Consider the following 13,239-nt stretch of genomic DNA (forward strand, 5'->3'; position numbering starts at 1 on the left):
ATTAAAAAAACATCTTTAATTCTTATTAGATAAAATACATGGTGAGTATAAAATTTCCTATGATTAACGCGTTTTAGACGCTGGTCTTTAGTTTTTTTTATATATATATATATATATATATATATATATATATATATATACTAGAAGGTGGCCCGATTCTACGCATCGGGTATTCTAGAATTTACGTATTGTGTAGTTCATGTATGATTTTTGTTATAGATATAGATATATATATATATATATATATATATATATAGATGTTGTTGTGTGTAGTTACCAAGTGTTTGTGTAGGGCGCTGTACATGTTCTGGGTGTTGTCTGGGTGTGGCGGGGGGTGAGAGCGGTGTTGTATGTGTGTTGCGTTGTTTGTGGAGCGCTGTGTATCTGTCGCGTTGTGTGTGTGTGTGTTGCGCGGTTTGTGTGTGTGTGGTGTGTTTTGGGGGGAGTTATGTTATGTGCAATGTGTGTGTTGTGCGGTATGTGCGTATATTTATGTATGCCGCGGTGTTTGTGTGTTGGGTGTTGTGTGTGTGCAGCGTTGTCTGTGTGTGTGGGTGTCTGTGTATGGCGGTGTTTGTGGTTCCCTGTGTGTGTGTGTGTGTGTGTGTGTGTTGGGGGGAGGTGTGCACCTCCCATCGTGCTCCATCCCCCATGCTGCGCACCCCCCATCATGCCCCATCCCCTATGCTGCGCATTCCCCATCATGCTCCATCCCCCATGCTGCGCACCCCCCATCTTGCTCCATCCCCCATGCTGCGCACTCCCCATCGTGCTCCATCCTCCATGCTGCGCACTCCCCATCGTGCTCCATCCTCCATGCTGCGCACTCCCCATCGTGCTCCATCCCCCATGCTGCGCACCCCCCATCGTGCTACATCCCCCATGCTGCGCACCCCCCATCGTGCTACATCCCCCATGCTGCGCACTCCCCATCGTGCTACATCCCCCATGCTGCGCACTCCCCATCGTGCTACATCCCCCATGCTGTGCACCCCCCATCGTGCTACATCCCCCATGCTGCGCACTCCCCATCGTGCTACATCCCCCATGCTGCGCACCCGCCATCGTGCTCCATCCGCCATGCTGCACACTACCCATCGTGCTACATCCCCCATGCTGCGCACTCCCCATCGTGCTACATCCCCCATGCTGCGCACCTCCCCATCGTGCTACATCCCCCATGCTGCGCACTCCCCATCGTGCTACATCCCCCATGCTGCGCACTCCCCATCGTGCTACATCCCCCATGCTGCGCACTCCCCATCGTGCTACATCCCCCATGCTGCGCACTCCCCATCGTGCTACATCCCCTATGCTGCGCACTCCCCATCGTGCTACATCCCCCATGCTGCGCACCCCCCATCGTGCTACATCCCCCATACTGCGCACCCCCCATCGTGCTACATCCCCCATACTGCGCACCCCACATCGTGCTACATCCCCCATGCTGCGCACTCCCCATCGTGCTACATCCCCCATGCTGCGCACCCCCCATCGTGCTACATCCCCCATACTGCGCACCCCCCATCGTGCTACATCCCCCATGCTGCGCACTCCCCATCGTGCTACATCCCCCATGCTGCGCACTCCCCATCGTGCTACATCCCCCATGCTGCGCACCCCCCATCGTGCTACATCCCCCATCGTGCTACATCCCCCATGCTGCGCACTCCCCATCGTGCTACATCCCCCATGCTGCGCACCCGCCATCGTGCTCCATCCGCCATGCTGCGCACTCCCCATCGTGCTACATCCCCCATGCTGCGCACTCCCCATCGTGCTACATCCCCCATGCTGCGCACCTCCCCATCGTGCTACATCCCCCATGCTGCGCACTCCCCATCGTGCTACATCCCCCATGCTGCGCACTCCCCATCGTGCTACATCCCCCATGCTGCACACTCCCCATTGTGCTACATCCCCCATGCTGCGCACTCCCCATCGTGCTACATCCCCCATGCTGCGCACTCCCCATCGTGCTACATCCCCCATGCTGTGCACCCCCCATCGTGCTCCATCCCCCATGCTGCGCACCCCCCATCGTGCTAAATCCCCCATGCTGCGCACTCCCCATCGTGCTACATCACCCATGCTGCGCACTCCCCATCGTGCTACATCCCCCATGCTGCGCACCCCATCGTGCTACATCCCCCATGCTGCGCACCCCCCATCGTGCTACATCCCCCATGCTATAATAGTTTTCCTATTATACTCAGAGAGGAGTATAATAAGAGGACTGTAATAGGAGGAGTAGTCCTGGGGGGAGAGGAGTATAATGCCGGCTCCCTGCACATGTGTACCGGGAGCCGGCGTACACTGGTAACTATGATACACATCGGGTAACTAAGGGACCTTAGTTACCCGATGTGTATAATGGTTACCAGCGTTCACGGGCTCCGTCAAGATCCCAGCATCGCAAGGTTATGTCTGGCGCTGCTGGGATCGTGACGGAGCCGGTGTACACTGATAACTATGATACACATCGGGTAACCAAGGGACCTTAGTTACCCGATGTGTATAATGGTTACCAGCGTTCACGGGCTCCGTCAAGATCCCAGCATCGCAAGGGTATGTCTGGCGCTGCTGGGATCGTGACGGAGCCGGTGTAGAAGCAAGCGATATCCCAGGATGTTGTGAGTGTGTGGATGTGATGTGTGAGGTGTGTGTGAGAGTGAGTGTGATCTGATGTGTGTGTGTGTACTCACCTGGGAGTCGGAGCTCCGTGTCAGTTGGGCCAGAGCGAGCGTGCATTGCGTGAGGGGGGCGGGGCCTGCAGAGAGCCGGGGCGAGAGGCCAATCCGTGGGGGGGGCGGGGCCATGGCGAGCCCAGCGGCCAATCAGCTTTGTGTCACCGTAAGGACACAATTTTGGAGCATGACAGACAGACAGACAGAATAAGGCAATTATATATATAGATATATATGTATATCTATATATATATATATATAAGATGATCATATATATATTTAATTTGCTCCTATGCCTTTGTTTTCCCTTTTTTATTGTGTGCAGAGCGAGTCAGTTTCTGTTCTATCCCCTATCCGTGTCTTTTAGGAGGAGGGGTTATTTTGGTGTGTCCTTGTCCTCCTCCCCCGGGGTGAGGGGTACGAGGGTGTGCTGCCCCTGCAGCAGTCGAACTGCTCGGATCCGGGGTTGCTGTGGCTCGAGGGTCTCCGGTCCCGGGGGCTTGCGGCCACTCAAATGTAAAGGGAGTATTTACAGAGGATAAATCTTCGTGACGCCACCTGCGGGTTTCGGTAAAGGGAGTACCGCCGCTGCTGAAAGGAGTACAGGGGCAGATGGTGTGAGGGCTGCAAAGTGTCAGTCCCTCCGCAGGTAGGGAAGGCCCTGGAGGGTGGGGAAAAGGAGGTTTGGTGATCAGGTGGCTAGGCCTTGGGAAAGCAGGGTGTAGGGGTCAGGTTACTCACTGCGGTAGTCTTGGTGCTGGATTAGGTGGAATAAGCAGACACTCACACAGATGGTAAACCAAAGTCTCTAGGTACTGCCGTCTCTGCGGGGGAGCTCGTCCAGGTCCCACTCCCACCGGTGTCACTTGGTAAGTCCGGAGCCCTGCCTCCGTGCACAAATTGATTGACCATTGTGGCTCCTCGGCTTGAAGCTTTCGGGGCCCCGCTACCCGTGTGTATGGCAGCTGTGCTCTTGATGGCTGGCACTTGGGATTTTAGTGGGTTGTGTAGTTTGGAGAACCCTATCCCCCGCGTTGTGCTGATGCTTTCAATCTCTGAGCTCTTGGGGAAAGTTCATAAAGAGACTATCCTCCACAAGTTAATTATCAAGGCGCCTGAAGCTCTTCCCTGATCTAGAGTCCTGTACCCCGCCATGCTCGGTACCGGTCAGTTCTTTTGGGGTCTTGATGCCGACAGTCCTCCTAGACCATGTCCGTCGAACCCTCTCCAATGTCACTGCTACCGGTCCCTGACTCCTGTGGTCCCGGACCACCGTCTGTGACCCAACCTGTCACTTCCCTGGGAGCTACAACTCCCCAGCTCCTCACTCTTTGAGGCTCAACTATCAACAACCCCTCCCACAAATCTGCCTGACCCCTAGGTGGGTGGCCCTGCTCCAATTTGACCAACCCACTGGTGTGTCTGTACAGGTCATGGTGTGAGATGTGGTTGGGATTTGTAGAACGGATCTTAGTGACACCATTGTTGGGAACCTGGAACCATGGGGGGGTAGGCCCTGCACCCTGAGTGACAGGATGCAGTGCCCTGTAGCACCCTGATGTTTTCAGGTGCGCTACATGGGAGTTAGGTCAGGGCCTAAGGGGTGAGGAAATAGGGACATGCTGAGGGCCCAGACCTCACTACCCTTAAGCTTACCTCTGGGATAAGGGTCAGCACAGGGATCCCAGTCTGAGGGCCAGTTTAGGTCTCCCCCTGCTATCTTAGCCCACCCATGACAAAAATAGACAAAAATAGAGTGCTGGTGGATGAAGTGGCATAGACATGGTACATGTTGGCTCTTTCACAGTTGATGTGATTGTTGGGCCATTTACAGTCCAAACTTTAGCAATGGCTCAGTACTTTTAGTGGGAGGTTATATTAGTACTAGAAGGTGGCCCGATTCTACGCATCGGGTATTCTAGAATTTACGTATTGTGTAGTTCATGTATGATTTTTGTTATATATATATATATATATATATATATAGATGTTGTTGTGTGTAGTTACCAAGTGTTTGTGTAGGGCGCTGTACATGTTCTGGATGTTGTCTGGGTGTGATGGGGGGTGAGAGCGGTGTTGTTTGTGTGTTGCGTTGTTTGTGGAGCGCTGTGTGTCTGTAGCGTTGTGTGTGTGTTGCGCAGTTTGTGTGTGTGTGGTGTGTTTTGGGGGGAGGTATGTTTTGTGCAATGTGCGTGTTGTGCGGTATGTGCGTATATTTGTGTGTGCAGCGTTGTCTGTGTGTGTGGGTGTCTGTGTAGGGCAGTTGTTTGTGGTTCCCAGTGTGTGTGTGTGGTGTGGTGTGTTGTGCAGTGCACGCGCGCGCGTATGTGTGTGTGTTGGGGGGAGGTGTGCACTTCCCATCGTGCTCCATCCCCCATGCAGCGCACTCCCCATCGTGCTCCATCCCGTATGCTGCGCACCCCCCATCGTGCTCCATCTCCCATCCTGCGCACTCCCAAACGTGCTCCATCCGCCATGCTGCGCACTCCCAAACGTGCTCCATCCGCCATGCAGCGCACTCCCCATCATGCTCCATCCCCCATGCTGCGCACTCCCAAACGTGCTCCATCCGCCATGCTGCGCACTCCCCATCGTGCTCCATCTCCCATGCTGCGCACTCCCAAACGTGCTCCATCCGCCATGCTGCGCACTCCCAAACGTGCTCCATCCCCCATGCTGCGCACTCCCAAACGTGCTCCATCCGCCATGCTGCGCACTCCCAAACGTGCTCCATCCCCTATGCTGCGCACCCCCCATCGTGCTCCATCTCCCATCCTGCGCACTCCCAAACGTGCTCCATTCGCCATGCTGCGCACTCCCAAACGTGCTCCATCCGCCATGCTGCGCACTCCCAAACGTGCTCCATCCGCCATGCTGCGCACTCCCCATGGTGCTCCATCCCCCATGCTGCGCACTCCCAAACGTGCTCCATCCGCCATGCTGCGCACTCCCCATCGTGCTCCATCTCCCATGCTGCGCACTCCCAAACGTGCTCCATCCGCCATGCTGCGCACTCCCAAACGTGGTCCATCCGCCATGCTGCGCACTCCCAAACGTGCTCCATCCGCCATGCAGCGCACTCCCAAACGTGCTCCATCCCCCATGCTGCGCACTCCCAAACGTGCTCCATCCGCCATGCTGCGCACTCCCAAACGTGCTCCATCCCCTATGCTGCGCACCCCCCATCGTGCTCCATCTCCCATCCTGCGCACTCCCAAACGTGCTCCATTCGCCATGCTGCGCACTCCCAAACGTGCTCCATCCGCCATGCTGCGCACTCCCAAACGTGCTCCATCCGCCATGCTGCGCACTCCCCATCGTGCTCCATCCCCCATGCTGCGCACTCCCAAACGTGCTCCATCCGCCATGCTGCGCACTCCCCATCGTGCTCCATCTCCCATGCTGCGCACTCCCAAACGTGCTCCATCCGTCATGCTGCGCACTCCCAAACGTGGTCCATCCGCCATGCTGCGCACTCCCAAACGTGCTCCATCCGCCATACTCCGCACTCCCCATCGTGCTGCATCCTCCATGCTGCGCACTCCCAAACGTGCTCCATCCGCCATACTCCGCACTCCCCATCGTGCTGCATCCCCCATGCTGCGCACTGCCAAACGTGCTCCATCCGCCATGCTGCGCATTTCCAAACGTGCTCCATCCGCCATGCTGCGCACTCCCAAACGTGCTCCATCCGCCATGCTGCGCACTCCCAAACGTGCTCCATCCGCCATGCTGCGCACTCCCAAACGTGCTCCATCCGCCATGCTGCGCACTCCCAAACGTGCTCCATCCGCCATGCTGCGCACTCCCAAAGGTGCTCCATCCGCCATGCTGCGCCAGCATCAGCCTCTCCGTCTCCAGCATCAGCCTCCCCATCCCAGCCTTCCCCAGGTTCAGCCTCTCCCATGTGCACTCCCAAACGTGCTCCATCCGCCATGCTGCGATTTCCAAACGTGCTCCATCTCCCATGCTGCGCACTCCCAAACGTGCTCCATCCGCCATGCTGCGCACTCCCAAACATGCTCCATCCCCCATGCTGCGCACTCCCAAACGTGCTCCATCCCCTATGCTGCGCACCCCCCATCGTGCTCCATCTCCCATCCTGCGCACTCCCAAACGTGCTCCATTCGCCATGCTGCGCACTCCCAAACGTGCTCCATCCGCCATGCTGCGCACTCCCAAACGTGCTCCATCCGCCATGCTGCGCACTCCCCATCGTGCTCCATCCCCCATGCTGCGCACTCCAAAACGTGCTCCATCCGCCATGCTGCGCACTCCCCATCGTGCTCCATCTCCCATGCTGCGCACTCCCCATCGTGCTCCATCTCCCATGCTGCGCACTCCCAAACGTGCTCCATCCGCCATGCTGCACACTCCCAAACGTGCTCCATCCGCCATACTCCGCACTCCCCATCGTGCTGCATCCTCCATGCTGCGCACTCCCAAACGTGCTCCATCAGCCTCCCCATCCCAGCCTTCCCCAGGTTCAGCCTCTCTCCTCTCAGCCTCCTCCAGCACGCCGTGCTCCTCTGCCGACACTCACAGATCCGATCGCATACACTCACACACACCCACCCGATCGCATACACTCACACACACCCGATCGCATACACTCACACACACCCGATCGCATACACTCACACACACCCGATCGCATACACTCACACACACCCGATCGCATACACTCACACACACCCCCACCCGATCGCATACACTCACACCCACCCGATCGCATACACTCACACACACCCGATCGCATACACTCACACACACCCGATCGCATACACTCACACACAAAGACACACACACTGACGATATTGCACATACGCGCTGATACTCACAACATCCGGAGATACCACATGCTTCTGGCCATGTGATCCCCCGGCAGGTCCTGGAAGCTCACAACAGCACAGTATCGCCGCCGAGAAGCAAGCGATATCCCAGGATGTTGTGAGTATTTGGATGCGATGTGATGTGTGAGGTGTGTGTGAGTGTGATCTGATTTGTGTATGTGTGTGTGTGTGTGCTGTTATGTGTGTGTATGTTCCGCAGCTGCAGGACCTTGATGTGTGGATGCGATGTGATGTGTGTGTGAGGTGTGTGTGAGAGTGAGTGTGAGCCGGTGTACACTGGTAACTATGATACACATCGGGTAACTAAGGGACCTTAGTTACCCGATGTGTATAATGGTTACCAGCTTTCACGGCCTCCGTCAAGATCCCAGCATCGCAAGGTTATGTCTGGCGCTGCCGGGATCCTGACGGAGCCGGTGTAGAAGCAAGCGATATCCCAGCATGTTGTGATGTGTGAGGTGTGTGTGAGAGTGAGTGTGAGAGTGAGTGTGATCTGATGTGTGTGTGTACTCACCTGGGAATCGGAGCTTCGTGTCAGTTGGGCCAGAGCGAGCGTGCATTGCGTGAGGGGGGCGGGGCCTGCAGAGAGCCGGGGCGAGAGGCCAATCCGTGTGGGGGGGCGGGGCCATGGCGAGCCCAGCGGCCAATCAGCTTTGTGTCACCGTAAGGACACAATTTCGGAGCATGACAGACAGACAGACAGACAGACAGACAGACAGATAGACAGACAGACAGACAGACAGACAGAATAAGGCAATTATATATATAGATTATACTGTAAAATATGTGTAAACAGAAGGCCTCAGCGAGGGACAGATGGTGGGATCCCAGAGCTCCTCATAGGTAAGAGTGGCGAATAACTGTTATATACAGGTCTACAATAAGTGAGCATATATCGGAGCCTGTTCTCCTGCTATTCCAGCCTACAAATACAATATGGAAATGAGAATTTTGCATAAGAAGGTTAAATCAAAGTCTATCCCCTTCCTAATATTGGTTTAGAGCACGGTACTTGCATTCTTCAATGTGATTTAGCTGCCGGAGCTTTAGAGAAAACTGAGCAGCACTCGGAAAATGAATATATTTATTTTCCGGGACTTGGCACAAATCTCTCCTGACAAATCGTGCGCAGCGATTCATAAGCCGCTAAATTATAACAACTTACCACTGAGCTATAGAGTAAATACCATCTGCCGGTAACTTATACAGAGCGTTCTTGCTTGTAAACATGAAGATTGGTTTAACATAAGCAGCTGAAAATACAATATGACATGGAAACTTTGCTTTATTAAAGCAGGCAGCCCCCGCCGTGCTACCAGTGTTGCCTTTCGTGCTGAAAAGTATTCGGAATAAATTTACATATTTTTTCGAGTCTGATGAGAACAATATTTCCTGAGATTCTGATTTTAAAATAAATCTGTAACTAACACCCTCATCAGGTTCACATGTCTTAGCTTTCATGGTTTTGTGAAATGCTCCTCAACAGCTATTTCTGCATAAAGGGGTTATCCAGCCCGTCTCATTTCCGCATAGGTTGGAGAAACATTGCATCCGTTGGCAGATTGACAGATCTTCTGCTACATTAAAGTGCAACCTATGGATAAGAAAAAGCAAAAGAGCCTTCTGTTGTAATTTTGGACAATTCCTTTAAATCCCAAACACCTCTGGACCAATGCCTACTCTAGATGGCTTATTCCAAATGATTAAGTGCTTGAAAGAGGGTATTGCTATATAATAGAATGACCCAAAACTCTGCTGCAATACCACAAACCATTCACACTATTTTTGGAAGAAAGCAGCTGGCAATCTCCTCAGCAGCACATCCTTCACACTTCAAGAATCTCTGTCACTTTTCTCAACAGTTCAACACACATCGCTCTTTCACGGCTTTATTTGTAGAAGCTTCTCTGCAACTCTTGTAAACTTAACTCTTCTACAGTTTACAGTTCACAGTTACTCAAAACAGGCTCTAGTCTGCCAGGCCAACTTTGGCGCAGCACTCCTCAATACAGTTAGGCATTAGCTTCCCATCTCTTTGCCCCTCTTGGGAGGCTAATCCCATCCCTCGCCTATCTAGTGGATGTACTTCTAACTGTCAATAATAAGTCTTGCTGTTTTCTTCTGCTGGGAGAATCTTTGCCCTCTTCTAATCTTATTCAAGTTGGCTAGTCTCCTCTTAAGCTGCGTGCCCATGATCAGTGTTTGCAGCGCTTTGGATGTAGTATCCTTCAGCTGCGTCCAAAACGCTGCGATGTACAGTACAAGCACAGTGGATGGGATTTCCAGAAATCCCAGGCCCACTATGCTTCTTTTTTCCGCCACAAACACTGACCTGCGGTGCGGCTTTCCAGACTGCAGCATGTCAATTGTTTGCTGTGGATTTGCATGAGTCCTCCTTAGGGAAAACACAGCAAGGAGACCGCAGCACGCTGTATCCTGATCATGGGTACGAGCAGCTACGGTCTCCTGCGGTCTCCTGCAGAGGAGACTCGCGGACCCGCAGGTCAGGCCCGCTGCATCTAGGACGCAGTGAGTCCTTATCGTGGGCACATACTCTTAAGGGGGCTTTACACGCTACGATAACGTTAATGTTTTATCGTCGGGGTCACGTCGTTAGTGACGCACATCCGGCGTCATTAACGATATCGCAGCGTGTGACACTTATGTGCAACCTAAAACGATCGCAAAAGCGGCCAAAATAGTTTTCTGCGGAGAGGTCGTCCTAAAACAAAAAATAGTTCACCTCTCATTAGCGATGTTGTTCCTCGTTCCTGCGGCAGCATACATCGCTATGTGTGACACCGCAGGAGCGAGGAACATCTCCTTACCTGCCCCCACCGGCTATGCGGAAGGAAGGAGGTGGGCGGGATGTTTACGTCCCGCTTATCTCAACCCCTCCGCTTCTATTGGACGGCTGCCGTGTGACGTCGCTGTGACGCCAAACGACCCGCCCCCTTAGAAAGGAGGCGGATCGCCGGCCAGAGCGACGTCGCCGGGCAGATAAGCCGTGTGACAGGGGAGCGCGATTTTGTGCGTGACGGGCAGCGATATACCCGTGTCGCCCAAATGATGGGGGCGGGTACTCACATTAGCGATATCGGTACCAATATCACTAGCGTGTAAAGCCCCCTTTAGAGTGCGTACTCACAATCAGTTTTTATCACATTTTTGATGCTGTGCATTTTTGCAGGGTCAAAAATGCAGCATTTTACAGTTCTACCAAAATGGATGGGATTTATAGAAATCTCCTGACCACTGTGCTTCATTTTTACGCTGCGTAAATTGACCAGAGCAACGTTTTTCCAATCTGCAGCATGTCAATTTCTCTTGCCTTTATGCTGAGTTTTATGTGTGGCATTTCCCCATAGATTTACATTAGATGCAGAAAATCCGAAGGTGAAAAAAAAACACATGCGTTTTTAGTGTGTTTCCGAGGTGTAAACGCATCAAATGTAATCCCCACCTAAAAATGTCAATACCGAGGAGTTTCAGAAACAAAGCAGCTTTATTTAACGCATGACACATCAAGCAGAGACAAACTCAGCATCAAAGATGTGATAAACACATGTTAAAAAAGCGCACAAAAATGGAATAAAAAAAAAAAAAATAAAAGTGCAGAAATTCTTCATCGTCAAAAACTCAACAAATACTGATCATGGGAACGTAGCCTCACTGCATCTCAGACTCTAGTTTTTTGACCAGCCGTTGGTTATCATAACTTAATAGCCAGTGCTGCTCACACTCACTCACTAGCTAGCTATGAAGAAGGCATTTCACACTGCTGCACAGCTTCACTTCCTCTGTCTGTTTACACTTTGTGTGCATCTGACATTACTGGAGGGATATTATGTGCCGCCCCCCGTGCCAGCAGCCGGCGCTGCTTGGATCTGGGCCTTCTGGGGTGGTGGCTCGAGGGTCTCCGGATCCGGGGGTCTCGCGGACACGCCAAATAAAAGGGGGGGCATAGATGTACGGGCTAGGCCGTATTAAGTTTGTGACGCCACCCACGGTGTGTGGTTAAATGGGACACCACCACTGCTGTTGTGGGGCACCTGGGGGAGATGTTGTGGCAGCTAGTTGTTAACCCCTCCGTGGGTAGGGATGGTTGCCCCGGGGCCCGGTGTCTCTGTGCAAGGTATAGTGACCGCAGGGAGTGTTTCTTTACTCACAGTTAATAAACCACACAAGTCTCTTGTAAACCAAGGTGCTGGTGGCCGGTGCCGCGGCCGGTTGCATTCGGGTCCCCCACCCGGCTGGTGGTCTCTATCCTTCTCCTCTGCACTGTTTTGTGTAAGGTGGACTTCTTAGTCTGAAACTCAGGAGTCCACTCCCGGCTGGATGTGGCCTAAGGAGCCATGCTCGTGTGGCGCCCTGGACAAGCTAGGACGTCACAGAACAACACCTACACACCCCACACTCCTGGTCAGGCACACCAAAGTCAGACAAAAACCCTTGTTGCCTTCCTCCAGGGGCTGATGTTCACTCCAGGGGGTGGGCCAGGCGGTTGGCCCCACCCACCGAGGAGTTCACAGTCCTGGAGGCGGGAAAAGTAAGGCAGATTAGTTTTGGCCCGGACGGATCAGCAAGGTTGGCAGACGGTGGTGACCGTCTGCAGGAGTGGCCTATTGGAGCTAACCGTAGGGGCCGTGGACAGGCGGTGGCCCGGCGGTACCGGACCGGTACGCAAAGAGAAGCCAGCATCATCCGGCAGGGGCTTACGGACCCCGGCAAGGCTAGGAGTCGCCGTGAATTTGCCAAATCCGTTAGCGAAGGGAACCTCCTGGGTTTCCCAGCAGCCAAGTTCCGTCAGAAGGCAACCGTCCAACCGAGAGATGGAAACACAGTCACCGCCAAGGCTAAAGTTCCCAGGGCCAGAGTCTGCGGGCAAAAGGGGGCTCCTTCAGCACCCATCCAAGCTGGGGAGCGGGTTACCGGTGGGAACCCATTGGAACCGTTACACTACATAGGTGCAGGGAAAGGCAGTCATCATCAACCTGCCGGGAGGAGAAACACCGCAGCCGTCTGTGGGACCCGGCCATCCAGCCGTGTGTTTTACCGAGAACTGTGTCCTCATCATTGGCTGAGTGAGTACCACCATGCCGTGCGGCACAGCGCTGCCCCCGCGACCCTGCACCTCGCCAGGCCCCATAACCCGCCTGCCATCCATCCCTACCCCATCACCGGGCCCCGGGACAACCAACCCCTACCCACGGAGGGGAGAACTAACATCCAGGCTGCTCCCAGTCATCGCTACCGGGATCCCCGTCCAGAGCAGCGGTGGTGTCACCAATATCACCACAACCGTGGGTGGCGTCACGGATATAACCAAATCCCCACAATCCAATCCCCACCCTTTTCACTCACGGGCGAGGAGCGCCACTCGAGTCCCCGGGATCCGGCCCACCGCTCGAGCCGCCACCGAGCAGCAGCAGCCGAGCAGCAGCGGCCGGACCAGAGCAGTGGGAGAGCGCAGCGTCCCCTCCTCCGCCCGAGACACTCGCAGACGCTGGCCCTTGGGATCTATGGGCCCTGGCGGTGACCTCCTATCCCTATCGGTGGGCTGTTGTCTTCTATGAGGGACTTTGGGTGGAACAGGACCTATAGTCCTGGCCTCAATCGGTGAATTAACCAGTCCGCTTGTTTCCAGTTTTGGCTTCAGGGTCCGAGTACCGACCTTTGTGCTACGGTTTCCGGGTCGG

Source organism: Anomaloglossus baeobatrachus, chromosome 1, assembly GCF_048569485.1.
Source record: "Anomaloglossus baeobatrachus isolate aAnoBae1 chromosome 1, aAnoBae1.hap1, whole genome shotgun sequence".
NCBI classification, from domain to species: domain Eukaryota; kingdom Metazoa; phylum Chordata; class Amphibia; order Anura; family Aromobatidae; genus Anomaloglossus; species Anomaloglossus baeobatrachus.